The sequence below is a fragment of the Balaenoptera physalus genome, assembly GCF_965194825.1.
Source record: "Balaenoptera physalus genome assembly, chromosome: 1".
Taxonomy (NCBI): Eukaryota; Metazoa; Chordata; class Mammalia; order Artiodactyla; family Balaenopteridae; genus Balaenoptera; species Balaenoptera physalus.
Genome location: NC_138882.1, coordinates 165,303,527 through 165,328,042, shown reverse-complemented (window position 1 = coordinate 165,328,042; position 24,516 = coordinate 165,303,527).

Genomic DNA, 24,516 nt, shown 5'->3' with positions numbered 1-24,516 from the left:
TCCTCCTACTCCCCAGGATTTAGCTGAATCTGAGTACTTTGTTTTGAAGACTGAGTACAGCTCAGTCCCCTCCAGGTCCTCTCTCTTTTGGAGCAGCTCTGCTTAGGAGCCGGGGTTCTCACCTCCTCCACGGGGTCAACTTAAGGGGCAAGTGTGCACTTGTGGAAAAGGCCTAGACTATCTAGTTGGCCTGTGACTGGATGGAGGGAGAAATATTAGGAGCCTCAGCTGACAGCTGATCTAAACCTTTATCAACCTTAGCAAAGTTCTGTCTGTCTGATTCCAATATCTCCTTCTCAGTTGATTCTATACCCAGAGCAGATAGTGACTCTCACTCTCTCAAACCCAACAGCTGTCCTAAGCAGAGGCTGGGAGTTTTCAGAATTAGATAAAGGCCCTCATACAAGAGCATAGCATGTCAATGCAGGTCAGTGGGAGTTGGGGACTGGGGAGAACCCATACTAGAGGATCCTTATATGTGAACAGCACAAGAAAAAGAAACATCTGGGCTGAATTTGGCTTCGTGTCTAAATCTGAGTGTGAGTTTTCACCAGCTTCTTTTGGGTGTAGGATATGGAAATTAATTATCCCAACCCCACAACATGTATGTATATATATATGTTTTTTCAAAATAAATTTTATTGAGAAAATTAATTATACACAATAAATAAACCCACTTGAGTTTTGACAAATGAATACACTTGTATAACCACCACACCAATCAATATATAGAACACTTCTATCTCCCCAAAAAGTGCCCTTGTCAATCCTCCAAAATTTCTCTCCCCCAGGCAACTGCTGTTGTGATCTCCATCATTATGGATTAGTTTTTTCTGTTCTAGAACATCATATACATGGATTCACACAGTATGTTTTCTCTGGCGTCTGATTCATCCATGTTGTAGTAGTATTAGTAGTTCTTATTTTTTTCATTGCCAAATAGCATTCCACTAAAAGAATGTGCCACAGTTTATCCATTTACCTGTTGATGGACATTTGGGTTGTTTCCAGTTTTAAGCTGTATTTGTGTACAAGTCTTTCTGTGGCCATGCATTTTTTTGGGGTAAATACCAAGGCATTGCTGTGTCATTAAGTAAGTATATACTTAAATTTTTAAGAAACTGCAGAGCTGTTTTCTAAAGGCGTTGTACAATTTTTCACCCCCCATCAGAAACGTATGAGGGTTCTAGTGGACCTATATATTCACTAACATTTAGTATTGTTGGTCTTTTCATTTTAGCCATTGTAGTAAGTCTGAAGCAGTACTTCTTTGACGTTCTAATGTGCATTTCCTTGGTGATTAATGATGTTGAGCACCTTTTCATGTGTTTATTGGCCATATGTATATCTTCTTTTGCAAAATGTCTAATAAAATATTTTACTCATTTAAAAATATTATATATATGGTGGTTAATTTTATTTGTTAAATTGACTGGCCTAAAGGATGCCCAGATAGCTGGTAAACATTATTTCTGGGTGTGTCTGTGAGGGTGTTTCTGGAAGAGATTAGTATCTGAGTCAGTAGACTGAGTAAAGAGATCTGCTCTCATCAATGTGGGTGGGTACCATTCAATCCATTGCAGGGGTGGGGAGCAAATGGAATAAAAAGGTGAAAGAAGGGTGAACACTTTCTCTTCTTGAGCTGGGACTCTACCTTCTCCTGCTCTCAGACGTTAGAGCTCTGGATTCTTGGGCCTTTGGACTGTGAGACATGAACCAGCAGCCCCCTGGTTTTCAGGCCTTTGGATATGAGTTGAATTATACCACTGGTTTTCCTGATTCTCCAGCTTACAGATGGCAGACTGTGGAACTTCTTGGCCTCCATACTTGTTTGAGCCAATTCCTATAATAAATCTCCTCTTATATATTTATATATATATCTTATTGGTTCTGTTTCTCTGGAGAACCCTAATTAATACTATATATAAAGCAAAGGACAAAGTACTTTTTGTGTTCTGTTTTATAGTTTATAGTTTTATGTTTAGGCCTATAATCCATTCAAACTAATTTTTTTGGTATGGTGCGAGGGAGGGGTCAAAGTTATTTCATTTTTTTTTTCCATAAGGATACCTAGTTGTTCCGTCACCATTTGTTGAAAGAGTACCCTTTTCCCCATTGAATCATCTTGACATTTTTGTTAAAAATCAACTGAATATATATGTATAGATCTATTTCTTGATTTTATTCTGTCCCATTGACTTATCTATATATCTTTATGTGAATAACACATTGCCTTGATCACTATAGCTTTATAATGAGTCTTGAAATCGGGTAGTATAAGTCCTCCAACTTTAGAATGCCAGGCTATATATCATTTGTGATTGTTAGAAATAAATGTACTTGAATTAAATGTATAATAAATTGTATACATTATCCTTTCCTAGTGTGGGTTTTTCAATTATTCTGTCAATAATGTGGTCTTCTGAGAATGCTGAGTTAAAGTACTCATTTGGATTTGGCAATAAATAAAGATCCAGGCTGGTGACGTCCCCTGCTATAACAGTCATGATTCTGGTTGCAAACTAGATAACCAGCCTCCCTTACAGGACGTTGCTTTTTAGCAAGGGGGATTTCTGGCTGGGTTTGTTCCACCTCACACTAGCACATCCAAGGGCATCAGCACATCTGTTGACTGGTTTTTCCAGCTGTGATATGGTGGAATGAATACTGGAGTAGTTAACTGCAGAGCGTCCCTCTCTGGCAATCACCACAGTGTTGCTTGGGACTTTCCCAAATGGCTTGAAAAGGCCTAAATCAATGAATTGTCTTCAGGGCACACAACAGTCCTGGCTCCTGGCTGGGTCCAAACCCCCAGTAGATCTACTGATTGCTAGCCAGGAGCTGCCCTCAGATGGGATCTGCCAGCTACTTGGGCACTGAATACACAGTAAATCCTCATCAGAGCCTGAAGTTGAGTCAGGCATTACCTGGGGACACACGCAGTATCATTCCATTCCCAGGGGACTGCTTTCTTAAACTACAATTTGATTCCAATCCTCCCATCCTGCTTGTTTCCCTGCAGCTGGTGTGTTTAGCATAGCCCTCAACGTGGACTGCAGTGTAGACTTGAAATCAGAAGATCTGGGTTCAAGTTATGGCTCTGACACCTACTAATAGAGTGACCTTGGGCAAAGCCCCTCACATTTTGGAGTCTAGTTCTTCCCGTATGGAATAGAGACTTTAACATCTTCCTCATAGGGCTTCTGTATGCATATAGAAGTGTTTTACCAATATAAACCACAGTATGTGCTTGGTGGAGTTCAGGAGTCCATGGAAAGGTTCATCATTACTATTATTTCTCCTTTTAGCCAAAATATAGCTACAGAGGCATGAAGAATGTCAATGGTTCCTATAGGAGAAAAGATGTGTGTATTAGTTTCCTATGGCTGCTGTAACAAATGACTTCAACTTGGTGACATAAAGCAACAAAAATTTATTCTCTCACAGTTCTGGAGGCCCGAAGTCTGAAATCAGTTTCCCTGGGCTGAAATCAAGGTGTTGTCAGGGCTGCACTTGCTCTGGAGGTTGTAGGGGAGAATCTGTGCTTTGCCTCTTCTAGCTTCTGGTGGCCACTGGCAATCCTTGTGCTGTGGTTGTATCACTCCAGTCTCTGCCTCCATCTTCCCATTGTCTTCTCCTCTTCTGTCTACTTTTCCTCTTCCTTTCTCTTATAAGGACACCTGTGAGGGCATTTAGCACCCATCTGATTAATCCAGCATAATCCCCTCATCTCAAGGTCGTTAATCACAGTTGCAAAACTTTACCATACAGGTAACATTCACAGGTTCCAGAAATTAGGATCTGCTATATCATGGGGCCATGATGTATCCCACTGCAGTGTGTGTGTCTGTGTGTGTGTGTGTGTTGGTGGGTGTAATATGAAACAGGAAAGAAAAGCACATCCTCTGTCCCATTGATACCAGTCACCTTCCAAACAAAACATCCTAATAATTCGGTCTAAATGATTTTCATGAAAGCTTGCTCAAAGTTTTTCCCAAACTTCCTAGTAGAAGAATAACCCTCTTATAGATTCATAGAATATAAGAGCTACCAGGGCTTTTATGATTCACTTGGGCCAGGGTCAGCTAACTACAGCCCAGGGACCAAATTTGGTCCCTGCCAGTTTCTGAGTTGTGTCTCTCACTTTATGACAAAGACCACATGGCCACAAAGCTTAAAAAACTTACTATCTGGTCCTTTACAGAAAAAAAAATGTGCTGGCTCTTGGCCTAGATCAATGCCTCCACCATGCAGATGGGGGACCAGAGGCCAGGAGGGCAGGTGACTTGCCCAAGCTCCCCAAGTCTGGGCCTGCGGGCAGACTCCAGACTTACAAGTCTAGTGCTCTTACCCAAGAGAACTTCCTTGGGCATGAGGGTGGGTGGAACCCAGTGCCCCAGAAGTCAAGTTCAGGCAGGTCTCAGCCCCGCTTTAGCAGGGCTGCCTCCAGCTCCTGGAGAGGTTTACTCAGATACTGGATACCTTCTCAGTGAGTATCCCTAACATAGTGTCTAGCAAATAAATGAACGGAAAATGGAGTCAATAAATGATATTGTCAAGGTGTTTGAGGGTCCTAAGCTGGCATAGTGCTTCCCAGGCCTAGAAAACACTGGAAGCCTCAGGCCAGGGCAGCAAGAAGGATCCCAGAGACCTAACTCAGCATTCAAACCTCTGGCCTGAGGCCAGTCTGGGGTTTATTCCCAAACTGGGCACCTCCTAAGAGGCCACAGGAAAACTGGAGAGTTTGCAGAAGCAGTTGAGCTGGTGAAGCCCACCAGTGATTCTCAGAGAGGTGGAGAGGGACCGTGGGGCCTTTAATGATGACGAATTTGCAGCTTATTAATGCGGTGGTAATTAAGAATATTCATTTTATTAAAAGCCGTTTATTGTAATAGTGCATGCAAATCTGGAGACTGGCATTGTGCTCGTGTACCAATCGACATAGGTCTATTGTGGCTCTGTGGATGGCAGGTTGCTGCGTCACTAATTGTTAAGAGTTTAGGGTCTAATTTTAAACCCTTTTAATTCCATTTGAAATAATTGCCCTAATGAAATTCAAAGTACTCAGAGGCAGCCCTGGAAAAGGTGGATGGTGCCCCCCCTCTTGCCCCCAGGGAACCAGGCTTTGAGAGCTGTGGCAGGAGCTGTACTTGTCTTGGGGCTACGCTGGCTGCTCTCTCTTCCCCTAAAGAGCAGACATCCCAGTCCCCTGAGAGCTTGACCACTGTCCACAGTGCTGACCACTTCTGAGGCTCGGGAGGGGCAGGCCTGGGTGGAGAGGGGTTGCAGGAGGAGGATGCCGTCTGGAAAAAGTCATTTCTGTAGGCCACACAAGGGTAGGGTCTGCAGAGAGGAGGGGGAGCCCCCACCCAGAGACAATGTCCCCATCCAAGTTCCCATGGCATCTGGGACTCACTAGGACACGCCTCAGAACAGCTGAACCCAGGAATCATCTTCAATAGGACAAAACCCTTACTGAGGGCTTCCTGTGTGCCAGGCACTCCACAGGCACTTTACATGTATTAACTCATCTAATCCTCACAAACATTCTTGGGAGTGGATTGCATTTTTTTTTTTTTCCATTGTACCAATGAGACCACTGACACTGGGAGAAGATCAGTATCTCTTCAAAAGTCAAACAGGTTAAGCGACAGAGGCAGACTTGAACCGAAGCTTTTCCATCTGTCTTCTCAGAGGCTGTCTGTCTAGACAGACATCTTACAGACATCTTTACATCTTAACAGAGGTGGATCTGCAACCTGTTTGGGTAACTCAAGTGCAATGCTTGTTCCTCTACACCAGTGGCAAGAGATCAGGGGAAGGACATATCAGAGAAAGGGAACAGCATGGACAAAGGCTCAGAAGCTTGAAAGTCCAAGGCATCTGGCAGACAGACCCTAAGATGATCTCTATGATCTCTGCCTTCTAAGGGTGTTCATGCCCTAAGTGTGGTTGAGAGCTGCGACTTTCAACCAGTAGATCATGACAAAGGTGATAGGATGCCATTCTCATGATTACATTACATTTATAAGACCCCATATGTCTAGCTGTCTTGCTCTCTCTCTTCTGCTGGCTTCGAAGAAGCAAGCACCCATGTTGTGAACCGCCTGTGGAGGGACCCATGTGGCAAAGAGCTGCAGGGGCTTCGTTGGAGCTGAGGGCCACAGTCCTTCAGTTTCAAGGAACTGAAGTCTGCTGACAACCTTAGTGAGCCTCAAAGTGGACCCTTCCCCAGCCAAACTTCAAGATGAGAACACAGCCCAGCAACACCTTGGTTGCAACCTGGTCATATTTGGAAGCAGAAAACCTGGCTAAACCATGCCTGGACTCTTGACCTGTAGAAACTGTGAGATAATATGCGTAGGTTATTTTAAGCTGCTAACGTTGTGGTAATTTGTTACTGACCAATAAAAATAAATGCAACATGTAAAAAGAATGGTAGGAAAAGCAGGGTGGCTAGGATAGTTTTCAATCTTTTTGCTCATATGGCACACCTTCCATCAGAAGCAGTGGGCACCGATAGCAATGTAGAAAATTAGCTGCAGAAAGGAGACAGGGCCATCAACATGAAGGGCCTTTTGGATCATGTTGAGAAGCTTGGTTTTTCTCCTGTAGGATATAGGTGGAGTTTTAAGAGAGGGTGATACAGTCAGATCTGCATTAGGAAAAGATCACTCTGGTGGCCAGAGGCTAGGATGGATTAGAGACACTGGAGCCTAGGAGACAGGGAGACCTGGAAGGCTATTGCAGTTCAGGCAAGAGATGATAAGAGCTTGAACCAAGGGAGAAGCAGGGAAGATAGAGTGGATCTGTGATTTGGAGGCAGAACATCCAGTAAGATAACATTACTTCTGCTCTTCAAGATCTTTAAGAAAGGAAATATTCTAACTGACACTTCCCTTATGTCCAAAACTCTAACAAAGCTGACTCATTAACTTGGTTTCAGTATCGTCTTATTAATGATATTGCTATAAACAGATTCTGTATTTTGGGGTGTCCTTCCTTACCTAAGCACACTGCATGGTAGTCTTGCTTTCTTGGGGACAGCTATGACTCTTTTCATTTTACAGAGCCTCAGAGAATGGCTGCAGTGAAATCACTTCCATAGAGTCTTTCTGGTTAAATGTCATTTACCAGATCATCTGTCACCACCTAAAGGATTTAGTTTTTTCTCCTCTTCTGCAGAGAACTTACTTGAACCTTAACAAGATCTTGCAGAATGAATGGTAAGTACAAAGATAGACATCTTGACCCTTCGCCATCTACTCATTCTTTCAGTATTATTGACACTAGGCATAGGGAGTACTAGAGTTAAATGAGAAATAGCCTTACCCTCAAGGCATTCACAATCTATTGAGAAAGACAGATATGTAAAGCAAAAATTGCAGCAAAAGATTCCTACACCAGAGGCATGCACTGAATAGTCTGGGATTCCAAAAGAACGGATTGATACATCACTCATGTTGAGGAATTTTCCAAGCAGAAAGTTCAGCAAATGCACATGAATAAGGGCATGAAAAGACACAACACCCCTGGAAATGAACGTAGCACAGGATTGAAGGGAAGGAGGGTAGGAGAGTTAGGGAACCTGAGGTTGGAGAAGTCACAGGGTCCAGATCATATAGGGCCTCATGTGTCCAAGAGGCTTGGACTGTATTTTGAGGCAGATGTCGCCTGCTAAAGGAGAGTAAGCAGGGAAGGGACATGGTCAGAGCTTCATCCTAGAAAGTTGACTCTTGCACATTGTGATCTTACCTTACAAATCGGGTGTTCCTTTGTGTTCTTCATCTCAATGAATGAAGCCAAAAGCTGAGAGTAATCCAAGACACACCTTCTTCCTCTAATCACCAAGGCCCATCTATATTACCTCCTCAATATCTCATGACATTGCTCACTTCTTTTCAACTCCTCTGCCACTGCTGTATTTCAAGGGCCATCATCTCCAACCTTGTCTACAGAATAGCCTTGTGACTGTTCCCCCAGAATTTCACACTTCCTCAAATCCATTCTCCATAACAGATTCTTTTTTTTAAGCTAAAATTTACCTACAGTGAACTGCACAGATTCTAAATGTATAATTTGATGAGTTTTGACAAATGTATATACCCATGTAACCACCACCCCAGTAAAGATATAAGACATATCCATCACTAAAAAGTTCCCACGTTTTTCCCATCTGGTCAATCTCTATCCACCATAGTCAACCATTGTTCTGATTTCTATTACCAGAGATTAATTTATCATGATTCTTTTGCTCAATGTGTTTTTGAGATTCATCCATGCTGTAATATGTATCAGTAGTTCAATCTTGTTCATTGTTGGGTATTATTCAATTGTGGAACTATACCATAATTTATTTATCAATTTACATGTTAATGGATATTTGGGTTATTTCTAGTTTGGGGACTATTATGAATAATGCTGCTAAGGACATTCACATATGGGTCTTTTAGAAGATACACGTCTTCATTTCTCCAGGGTAACTACCTATGAGTGTAATATCTGGATCATATGGTAAGTGTACATTTAACTACTACCAAACAGTTCTCCATTTCATACTCTGACTAGCAATTCCAGTGTCTCCACATCCTGGTCAACACTTAGTATTTTCTATCTTTTTAATTCTAGCCATTTAGTGTGTGTAAAGCATCACACTGCAACTTTAGACCATTTTCCTAGTGACTAAGATATTGAGCAACTTTTCATGTTCTTATACTCATTCATATATACTGTTTGGTGAGTTGTATGTTCAACTTTTTTGCCCATTTTTATTGGATGGTTTGTCTTTTTTTTATTGACTTCTAGGACTTCTTTATAGAGCTACAGAGACTTATGTATAGAGAATGTTTTCTCCCAGTCTGTGGCTTATTTTTTATTTTAGTAATGGCAGAGCAGTGTTGAAATTTTGATGAAGTCTCAGGTATCAATTATTTTATGATTATTACTTTTTATATACTAAAAAAATATTTGCCTACCCTAACATGACAAAGGTTGTCTTCTAAACACTTTAGTGTTTTAGCGATTACATTTAGGTCTATTATCCATTCGAATTCATTTTTGTGTATGGTGGAGGTATATTTTTGTCATGTTTTTTCCATGAGGGAATTTTCTGAGAGCTGAATGGGTGCTGAATTTCTCAGATGATTTTTCTGCATCTATTAAGATTATTTTTCTCCTTTTATTTTTGTAATGTGGTGAATTACATTAATTTTCAAATGTTAAATTAGCCTTTCATTTCTGGGCTATCATATAGCCTCCCTTTTCTGTGTTTCTAGATTCACTTTATTAATTTTTTTATTCAGGGTTTTTACACCCAGGTTCATGAAAAATGTTGTCATATGGCTTTCTTATAATATCATTGTCTAGTTGTGGTATGAGGGTTATGCTGGCTTTTTGAATGAGCTGAGAATTATTTCATCCTCTATTTTTCTAAAGAATTTGTGTAAAACTGATGTTATTTATTCCTTAAATGTTTAATTGAACTCACCAGGGAAATCATCTGGGTCTAGAGTTTTCTTTATGGGAAGTTTTAAAAAATTATACATTCAAATTATTCAATAAAAAAGACCTATTCCAATCATCTATTTCTTGTGTCAATTTTGATAAGTTGTGTTTGTATGTGTATTTTTAAGGAATTTGTCCATTTAATCTAAGTTGTCAGATTTATTGGCAAAATATTGTCTAGTTTTCTTTTACTATCTATAGTACCTATGTTGTTTTCATTATCTGTGATGCTTTTATTCCTGATATTACGTCCTCTCTCTCTCTTTCTCTCCCTCTAGCTCTCGCTCTCTCAATTTCTCTTTCTTTCTCTTTTTGATCAGTCTTGTTAGTAAATTTTTTTTTTAAATGCAGTGCACGGCACGTGGGATCTTAGTTCCCTGACTGGGGATTGAACCTGTGCTCCTTGCAGTGGAAGCACAGAGTCTCAACCACTGGACCACCAGGGAAGTCCAGGAATTTTTGAATTTTATTAATCTTTCCAAAGAGAGAAATTTGACTTTGTTAATTTTCTATCTTTTTTGCTTTTTTTCTATTACATTTCTTTCCACTCTTTACTATTTCCTTCCTTTCCTTTCTTTCCTTTATTTATTTTTTTCTTTTTCTAGTTTCTTACTGCAAAAACTTAGATTATTTATTGAAAAATCTCTCTTCTTTTACAAAATAAGCATTTAAGTACACATGTATACACACATAAATTTCCTTCTGAGCACTGCTTTGACTATATCCCACAGGTTTTTATATGTTGATTTTTATTGTCATTCAGTCCAAAATATTTTACAATTTCCTTTATAATTTCTTCTTTGATGCATTGGTTATTTAGAAGTGTATTGTTTAATTGCCAATTATTTAGAGCTTTTCCAAATCTTAATGTTATTGATTTTTAACCTAGTCACAGAGGTCTTTCAGACCTGACATGAACAGGAACCAAGACACCATCGCTGGCTTTCAGGAGAGGAAGGGGCCACTTGACAAGGAAGGGGGGCAGCCTCTACAAGCTTAGGACAGCCCCCAACAGCCAGCCAGCCAGGAACTGGGGTCACAGTCCTAAAAGGGCAAGAAACTGGATTCTGCCAACAACCAGAATGAGCTTGGAATCTGAGTCTCCCCTCAAGCCTCCAGAAAGGAACACACCTGCCAAGACATTGATTTTTTTTGCCCAGGAAGACCTGTGTCAGACTTCTGACCTACAGAAATGTAAGATCATAAACAAGCAGTGCTTGGAGCCACTAAATTTGTGGTCTATTTGGTTATAGCTGCAGCAAGAAACAGGTGCAGTGGTGTGAAAGGAGCCTGTGCCACTGGGGCAGAATTTAGGTAGATGTGGAAAAAAAGAGTCTGTTTTTAACGGAAATATACTGAAGGCAGAGAAAATGAGTTACACAGAGATGTTCCCTCTTCATGGAAGGCTCATTGGCAGATACCCTCGGCGGCACTCTCAGGCTGCAAGAAAGATGAAGAGGTATAACCATCCTAGAATCCAGCTCTCCAGCTTATCACTGTGAGCCTGGGTCCAAGTGTTCTGCAGACAATAAGAACCGAAAGAAACACACCACATTATTTTGAGTAAAACTCATGAAGAGGAGGAACATGTCCAATCCAGTAATGGATAAAGAGAAGAAAATAAAATGAAAACAAACCATTGGAAAGATTCTTCTGTGGGATGGGCAGTGAGGGATGGATGAAAGGGAAACCATGTACTTCTGATGACAGCGTGCGTTTTAACAACTTTAAAAAAATGTTGTCTTTACATATTAGGTTGAAAATGTATTGATATTTAACTTAAGTCCACAGTTGTCAGAGAACACACCCTCTAAGTTTTCAATCTTCTGTAATTTATTGGAACATATTTTATGGTCCAGTATATGGCTTATCTTGGTGAACATTCCATGTGCACTTGAAAAGAATGTATATTCTGCAGGTGTTGGGTAGAGTGTTCCAGAAATGTGCATTAGGTAAAGTTGGTTGATAGTGTTGTTCAAATTTTCTATAGCCTTACAGATTTTTTTGTCTAGTCGTTCTATTAATTATTGAGAGAGAAACTATTCTAGCCAACGTTTGTTTCATTTCTTCTGAGGATCCATGAATAGATGTATACACATTTAGGATACTCATGTCTTTCTAATGAATTAACCCTTTTATCATTATGAAATTATCCCTCTTTATCTCTGATAATACTCCTTATCTTGAAGTCTAATTTGTCTGATATTAATATAGTCACAACAGCTTTCTTATGCTCACTGTTTGCATAAGAAAGAGCCTGGTCTATCTTTCTCCATCGTTTTCCTTTCAACCTATCTGGGTCTTTACATTTCAAATGCATTTTGTGTGTGTGTGGACAGAAAATATTTGGATTTCGCATTTTTATCCACTTTGATAATCACTGGACTTCAGGTGTTTTAAAGCTCTACAATGAGGGGCTTCAACCAGCTGATGGGAGAGTTGCCTTTCAGTTCCTGCCTCTGTGGCTTTGATCAATGGGGTAAGATACCCCAAGGCTCTTCCTTAGATAAGGAACTTGCTTGTCGCCTAGCTTGTCATGATTTGAAGCCAGGACTCAAGGTGGAACCATCCAACGGGAGGGTTCTGGGGTGGGGTTTGTGGTGTTGATTGGTACAAGTGTGTAAAAGAACAGATCAACCTTTGACGATCTTCTGCACGTCTCATGTCCTGTTTTCATAATGTTTCTTCTCATGTTAGTCATATTCCCTTAATGTTATCTTGGGCAGCACATTCCCTTAACTATATTTTCTTGTGGTTGAAAAGAGGCTACTTTGGAGAATATATTCAAGGAAATGATTTCTCCTCTCTCCCCTCTTTTGCTTTTAGTTCTTCCAAAGCCCAGAGAATTGCTTTGAATAACCTACTGGAGGATTTCTTTTAAGGAAAGGGTTTCCAGGAAAGAGAAAAGAAAGCAGGAGGAAGAAACTAGAATGTTGTAGGGGGACTGCCATGCTTTATAGATCTGTGTTATGAAATCCTTACAATAACCTCAGGAGGTGGTGCTTTTATTGTTCCCATTTTACAGACAAGGAAACCGAGCTTAGAGGGGATATGTAACTTGCCAAAGTCACTGTAGTTACCACTACAGACTACAGCGCAGTGTGTCTACACCAGGGACTGGACATGTGATTTAAGGGAAGCAGACCCCATCCCAGCTCTACGGACATAGATCCTCATTGGTCTAACAACCCACCCATGGGTGGCCTTCCCCTGGAGTCAATTATTGCTCCAGGGGTGGACCAGTAAACTAATCGGCTCAGTCACATTGAAGGGAAAAATTTGTATCCCATGTTAGGGAGAGAGGCTCACTCCCTCTTCTGTTAGATGAGAACCAGGGACCTTAAATTCCTTGCCAGGGGAGGGGAGGACCAGCATTAGGTTAAAGCAGAGTGAAGAGAGAAAATAGCCCTGGATCTTTGATGATATTGGTCCATCAATCAAATACATGTTCGTATTGTTTAAACCAGTTTCAATGGCATTTGACGTTTCTTGAAGTTAAAGCCATCCTAACTGGAAAAGTCACAGAACAAGTAAGATGCAGACCCGGGGTTCAAAGCTGAATACGTCCAGCTCTGGATCTAATGCTCCAACCACTCGGCTCGACACCCCCTCCCTTCCAGTTGGAGTTGGTGACCCTTGTCATACAGATGAGAAAGCTGAAGTGTAAATAGGGGAAGTGATCTGTCCAGGATCACAGAGTCAGCAAGCGGCTTACCCTGGCTCAGAACCCGTGTGTATCTGACTGCAAAGCCCACGTTCTCCGCACGCCTCCGCAGGCTTCCCGTACTTCTGGCTGCCACCCTTCCTGTACCTTTGACTCCAAACAGAGACCTCTCCGTCACCAAATAATGTGATCAAATCAAACCTTCTTTCCATACAATTAGAAAACATAACAGGTTAGAGCAAAAAATGCAGAAACCTCCAAAGCCGCTCAAAGCTAATTAATTTCTATTACTAGTGAGAGAAGAACCACTTAACATGTCTTTTCTTATTCAAATTACCATTGACGGCACCTGCTTTTTTATTCTTGGGAAATCCTGCTACAATGCGGGTAAATTATGTAAGACTGTAGAATTTATGAAGATAAGGCAATTAGCATTACAAAACCGAGTCCGGGGTTACAATTTCTGGGGAACAGAAAGAGTTACGATGCTCCCTTAAATGGCCCGGTAAAGTCTCGCAGATTGAGTTAATCCTTGTGGTCGTCAGGAAAATTGAAGGCTAAATGGCGCCATGATGGTGGGTAATTAATTGTCTGGGCCCTTTGGTGATGGCGCTGTCTGAGCTGAGGAGCAGGAGGCCAGGGCTCTGGAAGGAAAAGGCACAGAACAGGGTTTCTGGCGTTGGGAGGTAGGGAGGGGAAGAAAAACTTGCTTCCGAGCTTCCTGGTCATTTGGGTCAAGCAAGGTCCAGCACCATGTGGTCACCCTCCCTTACATTTCTCCAAAACCTCTGTCCCGCGCTGTAGCCCCAACCCCCCAGCACAGCTGCCATGGCTGGGGAGGCAGCTGCCATGAGCAGGTGCTTCCTTGGAGTGTTTAGACCCTGCTTAGATTCTGCATGTGAGCTGGGACGACTCTTAGAAACGCCCTGGATTACCAGGGGTACTTGACTTAATAGCCACCAATAGGAGGTAGAGTAGATGGGTGGTGTAGGTCCCCAGAAACTGTTTGCAAAATTTAGTTTGTGTGTGTGTGTGTTCTTTTCTGCAGAAGCGTCTGCAGCTTTCATTAATTCTGAGCAAGTTGGAGGCTGCCCCTATCCCTGGCCAAGTTGGAATCCAAATTATGTATAATAGCTGGAGAGGCAGAGAGAGTTGAGGGCTTTCCCACCATCCACCTAGCTGCCTAGCATCTGTCTCTTCCTGGTTTCCCACGGCTAGGCCTCCTCAGCACCCACTATTTCCAGGCTCAGGACTCAGGCTGCAGCACCTGCCTTCCGGGCCTCTCGCTTGAATGTCAGATGCCTCCCATCCAGCCAGCCCTGGTAGCTGGGTCAGCTTCCTAAGCAGGTCATTGCTTCCTTTGGGAGGATGCAACCCTGCCTGGGGGTGTACTTGGAAAGTTTGGCAAGCAGTGCTTAGGCTGGGTTCCAGCCCCTAGTGGCCACCTTGACTCATGCCCTTGTGCAGTGTACAACCCACACAACGATGCATTCTCAAATTCCTTACTACAGGGGCTGAGTCACTGACTGTTACTGGCTTTTTCTCCTGGGAAGACCTGAATAAGCTATAGGCAGGCCTGGTCAGGAAAAGAGCCAGCTTGGGGTCCAAGAGACCAGTTAGCTAGAAACAGAAATTTCACGATGGCAAAGCAGAAGCTTCAAGTATAGCACTCATCTCCAGCTGATCTCAGAGCTAGGCCAGAACTTTCTAGAAATGCCCAGGCAGAAGGAAGAGCTAGTGCAGAAGCCCTGAGGCTTCACAACAGCAGCCGGAGGAATCGTGAGCAGGCTCCAGTCAGCCAGAGCTGCAGGGAAGCAGTGAGTGTGGAGGCCGCTGGTCAGCAAGGCAGTGGGGCCCAGGGCTGTGGGGCCTTGGCAGCCGCTCATGCTTTTTACTCTGAATGAGTCGGGGCTGAGAAGCACTGAAGGATTCTGAGCAGAGGAGTGACATGATCTGACCTGACTTTTGAAAGCAATCGCTGTGGCTGCTGTGTGGGGAGCGTGTGCCAGGGCAAGAGCAGAGCCGGTTAGCAGCTGTGGAAATGAGAGATGAGAGATGCTAGGGCTTGAATCCAGATGGAAACCATAATGATGGAGAAGTGATGGCATTCGGGATGTACTTTTTAAAAATTGAAGTATAGTTGGTTTACAGTGTTGTGTTAATTTCCGCTGTGCAGCAAAGTGACTCAGTTATACACATATATATATATTTTTTCATGTTCTTTTCCATTATGGTTTATCCCAGGACATTGAATACATTTCCCTGTGCTATACAGTAGGACCTTGTTGTCCATACATTCTATATGTAATAGTTTGCTAACCCCAAATCCCCAGTCCATCCCTCCCCTAGCCCCTCCCCCTTGGCAACCACAAGTCTGTTCTCTATGTCAGTGAGTCTGTTTCTGCTTCGTAGATAGTTTCATTTGTGTCATATTTTAGATCCCACATATAAGTGATACAGGATGCACTTTTAAAATAGAGACAGCAGGATCTGATGATACACTGGATCGAGAGTATGAGAGGAGAAAGGAGTCAAGAATGTATCAAGGTTTTTGGCTTTGCAAAATGCAAGAGAATGGAGCGTGGATTTAGATGTTATCTGAGAGCTTGGAAGCACCAACCTAGGGTCTCTATTTTACGGTTCCTATTCCAGGTCTACATCCTTCCCTACCACGTCTACACAGGGTGACCTTGATGAGCTGCCCTCTTCTGCCCCAGAACTGCTACTCTTGACCTCCTTCTAGAATGTCATCCTGTTTTCTTTTTTTTGCTAAACTGTTGTCTTCTACCTGAATGTTGGGTGCTACCCATCCATCCATCCATCCATCATCAAATATTTACTGAGAACCTACCATGTGCAAGACACCCACCTAGGTACAAGAGATACAATAGCGACCAAGACAGCCATGATCATGGCCCTCTCAGATCTTAAGCCTCTTCTGGACACTTGTGCTAAGAAATACCTATCTACCTACCTACCTGTATACCTAGTGCCACACCATTTGGAGTTTAACCTGCTAATCATTCAGGCAAGACCTGGGAGACCCTTCGCTTTACCTCTCCTGCCCCTCTCATATCTTCAGCAACCAGATATCTAGTTAATGTAGTAACTAGAAGAATTGGAAGCCCTCTGAGGTATGCATCTCAGCCACAGAATTTTTTCAACCCTCTTCACAAACCATGCCTTTTGTGGGTTTCTCCTGAAGGCTGCAGAAGACATTTGAGAATGCCAGTTCCTGGAACTCTTTCTGACTGCTCACCTGTGTTATCTTGGGACCCCAATGAGCATGACCCAGGCTGATGCACTCACAAGGGCTCTTGGGACCTAGAAGTTGACCCATCCACTGGAGAAAGGCCATGACTTACCTGGAAGAGCCACGTGCAGGTTCTGAAAGGGAGTTCAGTCAGGCAACAGACCATAGCAGAGGTGAAGGCAGGACTCCATTCAGGTAGGCATCGCCCTTCCTTAAGGACAAGATCTGACTGTCCAGAACTTCCAATGAGGTCATCCTTGGCACTCAGGGCACAGGTTGGGAGAGGCTCGGGTGGTGATGGCCTCGGACTGGCCATGGGTTTGAGCTTTCAAAGGTCCATTTGAACCATTAACTCATCACTCCACACACTGAGGCTTTGAGCATAATCATCTTCCACTTTATACACCACAAAGCAGGTGCTTAGAGATGAAGCATCTGGGACCCCACAGAGCTAGGACATAGCTGCAAGTCCTCCTGGGCTTCAGTCACAGCCCTAAAGTTGTTGCTTCTCCCAAATGAATCTTATAGGCCACTCTGCCTTGCTGTGGGAACTGGACTGCCTGGGATCTACCCAGATAGAAAGTGGAAATGAGCCCAAAAGCCATTCTCAAGTACCAAGCCCTAAACACACGCCAGGCCCTCGGGTGTCAATACAGCATCTCATTTAACCCTCGGTGCGAGGCATGCATCATTACGACCATCTCCCGCTGTACAGAGGAAACGGAGGCTTAGAGAGGTAACATCACAGCACCACCCATTCTCTCCCTAGAATCCATAGACATGACTCAAATGTTGGTCTGATCCCTTACAAAGGAAATAAGTTAAGAAAAATCTTTGATGCCCAACTTCCTCAACTGTGAAACTGGCTAAGAATACACACCTCAGAGGGTTGTAATGGGGATTAAAATGAGTTAGAATACAGCAGTCCCCTCTTATCATGGGGGATATGTCGTTTCAAGACCCCCAGTGGATGCCTGAAACTGCTGATAGCACCAAACTCTGTATATACTATATTTTTCCTGTACATAACATACCTATGTTACAGTCTAACATAAATTAGGCACAGTAAGAGATTAACAACAATGACTAGTAATAAAATAGAGCAATTATAACAATATGCTGTAATAAAAGTTATACGAGTATGGTCTCTCTCTTTCAAAATACCTTGCCGATTTAATGCCTCTTCCATCTTAGCTAAGCACTATCACGTACTGTGGCTGTAACTTTTGCAGTTAGAGGCACAACAATAAAACTAGCATGAATTTCTTTTGGCTTCTTTACAATCTCATGGATAGATTTGTTCTTAGTGATCTCAGCATACAATTTTTTTCTTCTCTTAGTAAGTCGAGAACTTTCACCTTCTCAGTGAAAGGAAGCACGTTAGGGCTTCTCTTTGGCATATCTGAATTGCCAGCATCACTACTCTTCTGCTGGGGGGGGGGCATTGTTAGGTAAATAAGGGTGACTTGAGCACAAGCATTGTGATACCACGACAGGCCATCTGATAACCAAGACGGCTACTGAGTGACTAGCGAGTGGGAAACGCTGGACAGAACGGGACAGCAAGAGATTTCATCATGCTACTCACAACAGCGTGCAAGTTAACACTTATCAATTGTTTATTTCTGGAATTTTCCATTTAATATGTTCAGGCCACAGTTGACTGTGTGTAACTGAAACCACAGAAAGAGAAACCACGGATAAGGGGGCCTACTGTGTGTGGAGTATCCAAGGGAGCCTGGCACATAGTAGGCATTTTTCTGTATTTGTGCCCCCGACCCCAACAGATTCTGGGGAGCCCAAACGGTGGGGGGGGGTCCAGAGGAGAAAAGGCGTTTTTACCCAAGTGATCATCCATGATTTGAAGGTGGCAGGTGGCAGGGCTCATGCGAAAGGGGTGGGTGGCATGTAGGGCTGCCAGATTAAGCAAATTAAAATACAGGAGGCCCAGTTAAATTTTAATTTAATTTTAATTTCAGATAAACAACATATCATTTTTTAGCTAAGTAGGTCCCAACTGGCACACCTGCGTTTTATATGGCAAAAAATATGGGCGGTAGACCAGACTTGGGCATATTGCTGGCGTCTTTTGGAGCCCAGCAGCTTGGTTTCCGGTTCCTAATGAGAGATGCTGGAGGAGCCGGGCAGGGCAGAGTTGGGCCTGCGGGCACCACCCCCTCAAGGTGCTCTGCTGGGCTCAAGGGCTTCACAAAAGAGTCATTGACTAGTAATTATCACCAGTTAGAAGCTCTGAGCACAGGCCTTTTCAGCATAGAAGTGAATTCTAGTTCTTAAAAGGATTTGCCAACTTGAACAAATGCCCTTCCTAATCAGTACAAATTGTTCCTTTAAGCAGGAGAGAGCTGTGGGTCCAGTTAATGAGCAGTCAGCATCCTTTCTCGAGATCTGGACTCTCCCTCTTCCCTCCTGTGTGCAGGGCGAAGGTGGTGAAAGAGGTGGGGGTGGAGTTGAGGGTGGGTGAGAGGCCCCTTATAAGAGTCCTGCCTTTCACAAGCTGTCTCCCAAAGGATGAGTCCTTTATCCCTTTGGACACAGTTTTCTCACCTGTAAACAGGAGTAACAATCTATCCTATCCTACTTCACAGAACTGACCTGACTATCAAATAGGAGAATGTGTGTCATCAGGCTTCCCTGGAGGAAAGACCCCCATCTCCCTCCACATCCCTGCCTCTCTCCCACCCCCCATTATCATTTCTAGAACTAGAAACAGACTTGCCCCAGCCAGCAAGAGTTGAAAATAACCAAAACAAAACTCAAACACAGCTGATTCTGTATTTACATCTCTCCTCTCCTTCCTCATCGTACTAAAGTGCCCACGACTGCTTGTCCCTTTGGGTCCCCATCTCAGTTTAGGCGCAGAAACACTTGTGTCTGTTGATGTCAAGCTGGAGCTGTTATGATTTTCTCCAGTTTTCAGCTTTGCCTTTCCACTCTTTCTGTCTGAGGATGAGCTGGGCTTGCCTACTCCCAGCAGCCCTTCATTCCCACCTGGTCCCTTTCTTATCTGAGACCCTTTGCTTAGGGCTAATGGCACAAGGGTAGCTAGAGCTTCTGATGCAGTCCTGAACCTAGCGGACCCCTTCTAATCAGAGAGGCTGAATCCCTGCAACATTGTCGGGCTTGCTTTGTCAACTGTGCTGACCAGGGTTGTTAAGTCCTCCTGATGAGACTCCTGGGTGGCCCAGAGTGAAAGTCAGTCAATTGGTGTTGCTTCAGCAAAAGGAGAGAGGAGAGGGAAGAGGGAGGGGAAAAAGGAGAGGGTGGGCAGGAAGCTTCTGCGTTAGAATCCTCTCAAAGAGGGGGGACCTTTGACAAAGGAATTAGACTAAAGCCATTCTAAATCTGATAAAGAGCATAAATGACCGACCATCCCAAGAAAATTCAATTCATAAATGAATTCCTTTCATTCCAGTAGAGGATAAGACTGAGGGAAGTCCTGAAGGGGATAGTCTGTTCCCTCCTTCAGCTCCCAGCAATGGTTCAGTCTTACTCAGAGGTCATAAGTTTGCCCCCATCTCCTGGGATAGAGAGAGAAGCGTTAGCAAAGTCGCCCAGAAAGCTAACTTCACCTGTGCAAAGCCCTCGTGGCTTATATCCGTCATTGCATCGGAAACCCTCATAACTCTGTGAGGTGGCCAGGGCCAGAATTTTAATGGTGATTATTCCTGTTTTCCAGATTTGGAGACTGAGGTCCAGTTTCCTGAGATCATTTGGTTAGTGAACACCAGAGCTAGGACCAGAACCTGGTGCTTCGCCCACTATACCAAGGCGGTCTGCCCAGGATCAGTTAATATCTTCAGATTTTTTTTTTTTGATGCATTATCACTGGCTTGACCTCATTTTAAACGATGAGTTTTACTGAAAAGAAGGTTTCCCCAGAGGCTCAGCAGGCCCCAAAGTTATTCAGATTAAGATTCTACTGAAAATTATCTAGTACCTACTGAGTACAGACACTGGGTGGGGCATATTCACAAACATTTAATACTCCCGATGACTGTAAAGTGGGGGCAGATATCCCCATTTTACAGATGGGGCTGGGAGAAGCTGGAGACCCTTACGCAAAGTGGTGCAGAAGTCCAATGGCAAAGCCAGGATTCAGAGCCACTTTGCATTTTCCCTTACATCCACCCTGTATCGCTGCATCCCAGAAAGAAAGCCAGCCTTTATCCTAAGAAATACTTATTTACATATTCAAAGAGCAAAGAGATTTTGCAGGTACAGAAAATCTAACACCTTATCACAGCCCACAGGGCTCTGCAGGACTGGCCCCTGTCTGCTTTTCCAGACCCATCTCAGCCCTCTTTCCCCATTCAGGACACCCTGGCAGCTCCAAATTTCTTCCTGTTTTCCCTTAAGTATTTGACACTTGCTATACCCTCTCCTTGGAAACCCATTTCCCTGGAATATTTGTATGGATGGCTCCTTCTCATTAGTTAGTTGTCAACTCACATGCTACCTTCTAAATGGGGCCGCCCTATCTACATTGTGCCCCAATCCCCTAGCCTGTTATCCAATCTTACTTTCTTTATATCTTCGTATATCTGAAATTAGCTTACTAACTCTTCACGTGTTCCCTGCATATCTTCCTTACTAGATTGTGAAAAACCTTGTCTACCTTGATACCTGCTTTATTCTAGTCCCTAGAATAGCACCTAACACATAGTACATGCCCTGAAAAGACTTGTTGGATAACTACCAAATGGATGATATTTCATGTCTTATGACAATGTTATTCTTGATCTCCAGTCTGACCAGGGCTATTCTTAGAAATGAGAGAGGTTTTTTTTTTTTCCCTTTCTTAACAAATCTCATTAAAAATCAGTCTTACCTCTGAAGTAGGTGTCACTTTAAACGGGTGGTTTAATCAAAGTGATGATGCAAAGGTTCTGGGCAGCCCGGATGACCCACAAAGCTGTCTTATGCAGGTCTGGAAGCAGAGGAAGTGTGTAAATAGGTATGGGGCCCTCAGAAAGATCCAGTCCCGCTTTCTGCAATAATATAAAAAGAAAACTTTCAAATACCACAATTTGCAAATGAAGACCTTTAAAATAATGGGACGGCAGCTCTGGAATGGGATTATTAAGATAATGCGCTGTTTAAGTGGGCGCTTTCCCTCTGAAGGACCTGCCTGAATTCTGCTGAGCTCATTCCACAAGAGACCTGAGAGAGATCAGTTATGACTTTTATTAAAGTGAAACCAATACCTGTATTCGCAGCCACCCGGAGGAAATTTCTTTCTGTAACTCTGATTGAAGTTTAATGGAAACTACACAAAGAAAATTTACTTAACCTCCTCACCCATCTCTTCCATGGTGGAAGTCTGTTCATCACGTGCTTTGCTCCCAGGAGACACTATCAAAGATAGCACTTCTCAATTTCATAATATTTTTCAGAGTGAAATAGGGAAGACAACTACAGACCCCAACTACTCCAGAATACCATGTAGTTAATGTCTGATTTCACTTACAGAAATGATGCAGACGTTTTCTCAAGAGTTTGCACATTAGTATTTTGCAGATTACAAAATAAAAGGCATATCAGGTGGGATGAATTGGGAGATTGGGATTGACATGTATACACTATTGATAATATGTGTAAAATAGATAACTAATGAGAACCTACTGTATAGCACAGGGAACTCTACTCAGTGCTCTGTGGTGACCTAAATGGGAAGGAAATCCAAAAAAGAGTGGATATATGTATACATACAGCTGATTCACTTTGCTGTACAGTAGACACTAACACAACATTGTAAAGCAACTATACTCCAATAAAAATTTTTTAAAAATTAAAAAAAAGGTATATGCACTACTAAGAAATTACATTTCATGCACATGAAAGGACACAGATACAGAGCCCTGGCTAGTACACTTCTGATTGGTTCGTACTGCTGGTCGACCTCAGCTCAAAGCACATAGGACAAGACAGGAGCCTTCTCTTACCCAGAAAATGAAAACTGTGAGTAGCCCCTTTTATTCAAGAGAGACTCAGACATCATATTATTAACACCTGTCATGTCTGGAGTATTTTATAGATGGAAAGAACTAAAAAACTCACATTATTCTTATGGAATTTACACACATACAAAACAATATATGTACAATTTCTATAAAACATTGAATAGTGACTATCTATGTAACCATCAGGTAAGTCAAGAAATAGGATGGTGAAAGCACTCAAAGCTCCACTATGAACCTGTTTTTGCCTTCCGACTTTCATCATAGTTGCCAGTTTGTTTTATGTGACAGCATTCCTAGACAATAGTTTAGTTTCACCAAATCAAACATAATACAGCACGTATTCCTTTGTGTCTGGCTACTTTTGCTCAACATTTAAGATTCACTCATGAATCTTAAAAAAAAAAATGTTGTTATGTGTACACAGAGGTCATTTGACTTGCTGTTTGATATTCTATTGATACATATACCATGATTTATTTATTGAGTTTCCTGTTGATGGACATTTGGGTTTGGGTTGTTTCCAGTTCGGGGCTATTACAAACAATACTGCAATAATAATCTTGTACCCATATTTTGGTACACATCTGCATGAGTTTTTATAGTAGGAGTTGACAAACTATAACCCTTGGTCTAAATCTGGCCCAACACTAGTTTTGTGAAGCATTATTGGAATGTAGCCATGCCCATTTGTTTACATATTGTCTATGGCTGTTTTTATGCTATGAATGTAGAGTTGAAGGTTGCAACAGAGACTACATGGCCTGTAAAACTGACAATGTGCACTATCTCCCCTTTTTCAGAAAAAGTTTGCTAACCCCTGTTCTAAGGCATATGCTTATGAAGAAATTGTATGATTATGGGGTTTGCATACTTTTTAAAAAAATTTATTTCATTGAAGCATAGTTGATTTACCATGTTGTGTTAATTTCTGCTGTACAGCAAAGTGATTCAGTTATACATATATATACATTCTTTTTCATATTCTTTTCCATAATGGTTTATCACGAGATATTGAATATAATTCCCTGTGTTATACAGTAGGACCTTGTTGTTTATCTATTCTATATATAATAATTTGCATCTGCTAATCCCAAACTCCTAATCCATCCCTCCCTCACCCCTTCTTCCCCCTTGGCAACCACAAGTCTGTTCTTTATGTCTGTGAGTCTGTTTCATGGATAAGTTCATTTGTGTCATATTTTAGATTCCACATATAAGTGATATCATATGGTATTTGTCTTTCTCTTTCTGACTTACTTCCTTTAGTATGATAATCTCTAGTTGCATTCATGTTGCTGCAAATGGCATTATTTCATTCTTTTTTATGGCTGAGTAGTATTCCCTTGTGTATATATATATATATATATATATATATATATATATATATATATACACATATATATATACCACATCTTCTTTATCCATTCATCTGTCAATGGACATTTAGGTCGTTTCCATGTCTTGGCTATTGTGAATAGTGCTGCTATCAACATAGGGGTGCATGTAACTTTTTGAATTATAGTTTTGTCCAGATATATGCCCAAGAGTGGGATTGCTGGATTATATGGCAACTCTATTTTTAGTTTTTTAAGGAAACTCCATACTGTTTTCCATAATGGCTGCACCAATTTACATTCTCACCAACAGTGTAGGAGGGTTCCCTTTTCTCCACACCCTCTCCAGCATTTGTTATTTGTAGACTTTTTAATGATGGCCATTCTGATTGGTGAGAGGTGGGACCTCATTGTAGTTTTGATTTGTATTTTTCTAATAATTAGTGATGTTGAACATCTTTTCATGTGCCTGTTGACCATCTGTATGTCTTCTTTGGAGAAATGTCACTTTAGGTCTTCTGCCCATTTTTTGATTGGGTTTTTTTTTTTTTTAGTTTTTATTGGAGTATAGTTGCTTTACAATGTTGTGTTAGTTTCTGCTGTACAGCAAAGTGAATCAGCTATACATATACATACAGCCCCTCCTTTTTGGATTTCCTTCCCATTTAGGTCACCACAGAGCATTGAGTAGTTTCCTGTGCTATACAGTAGGTTCTCATTAGTTGTCTATTTTAAACATAGTAGTGTGTATAAGTCAATCCCAATCTCCCAATTCATCCT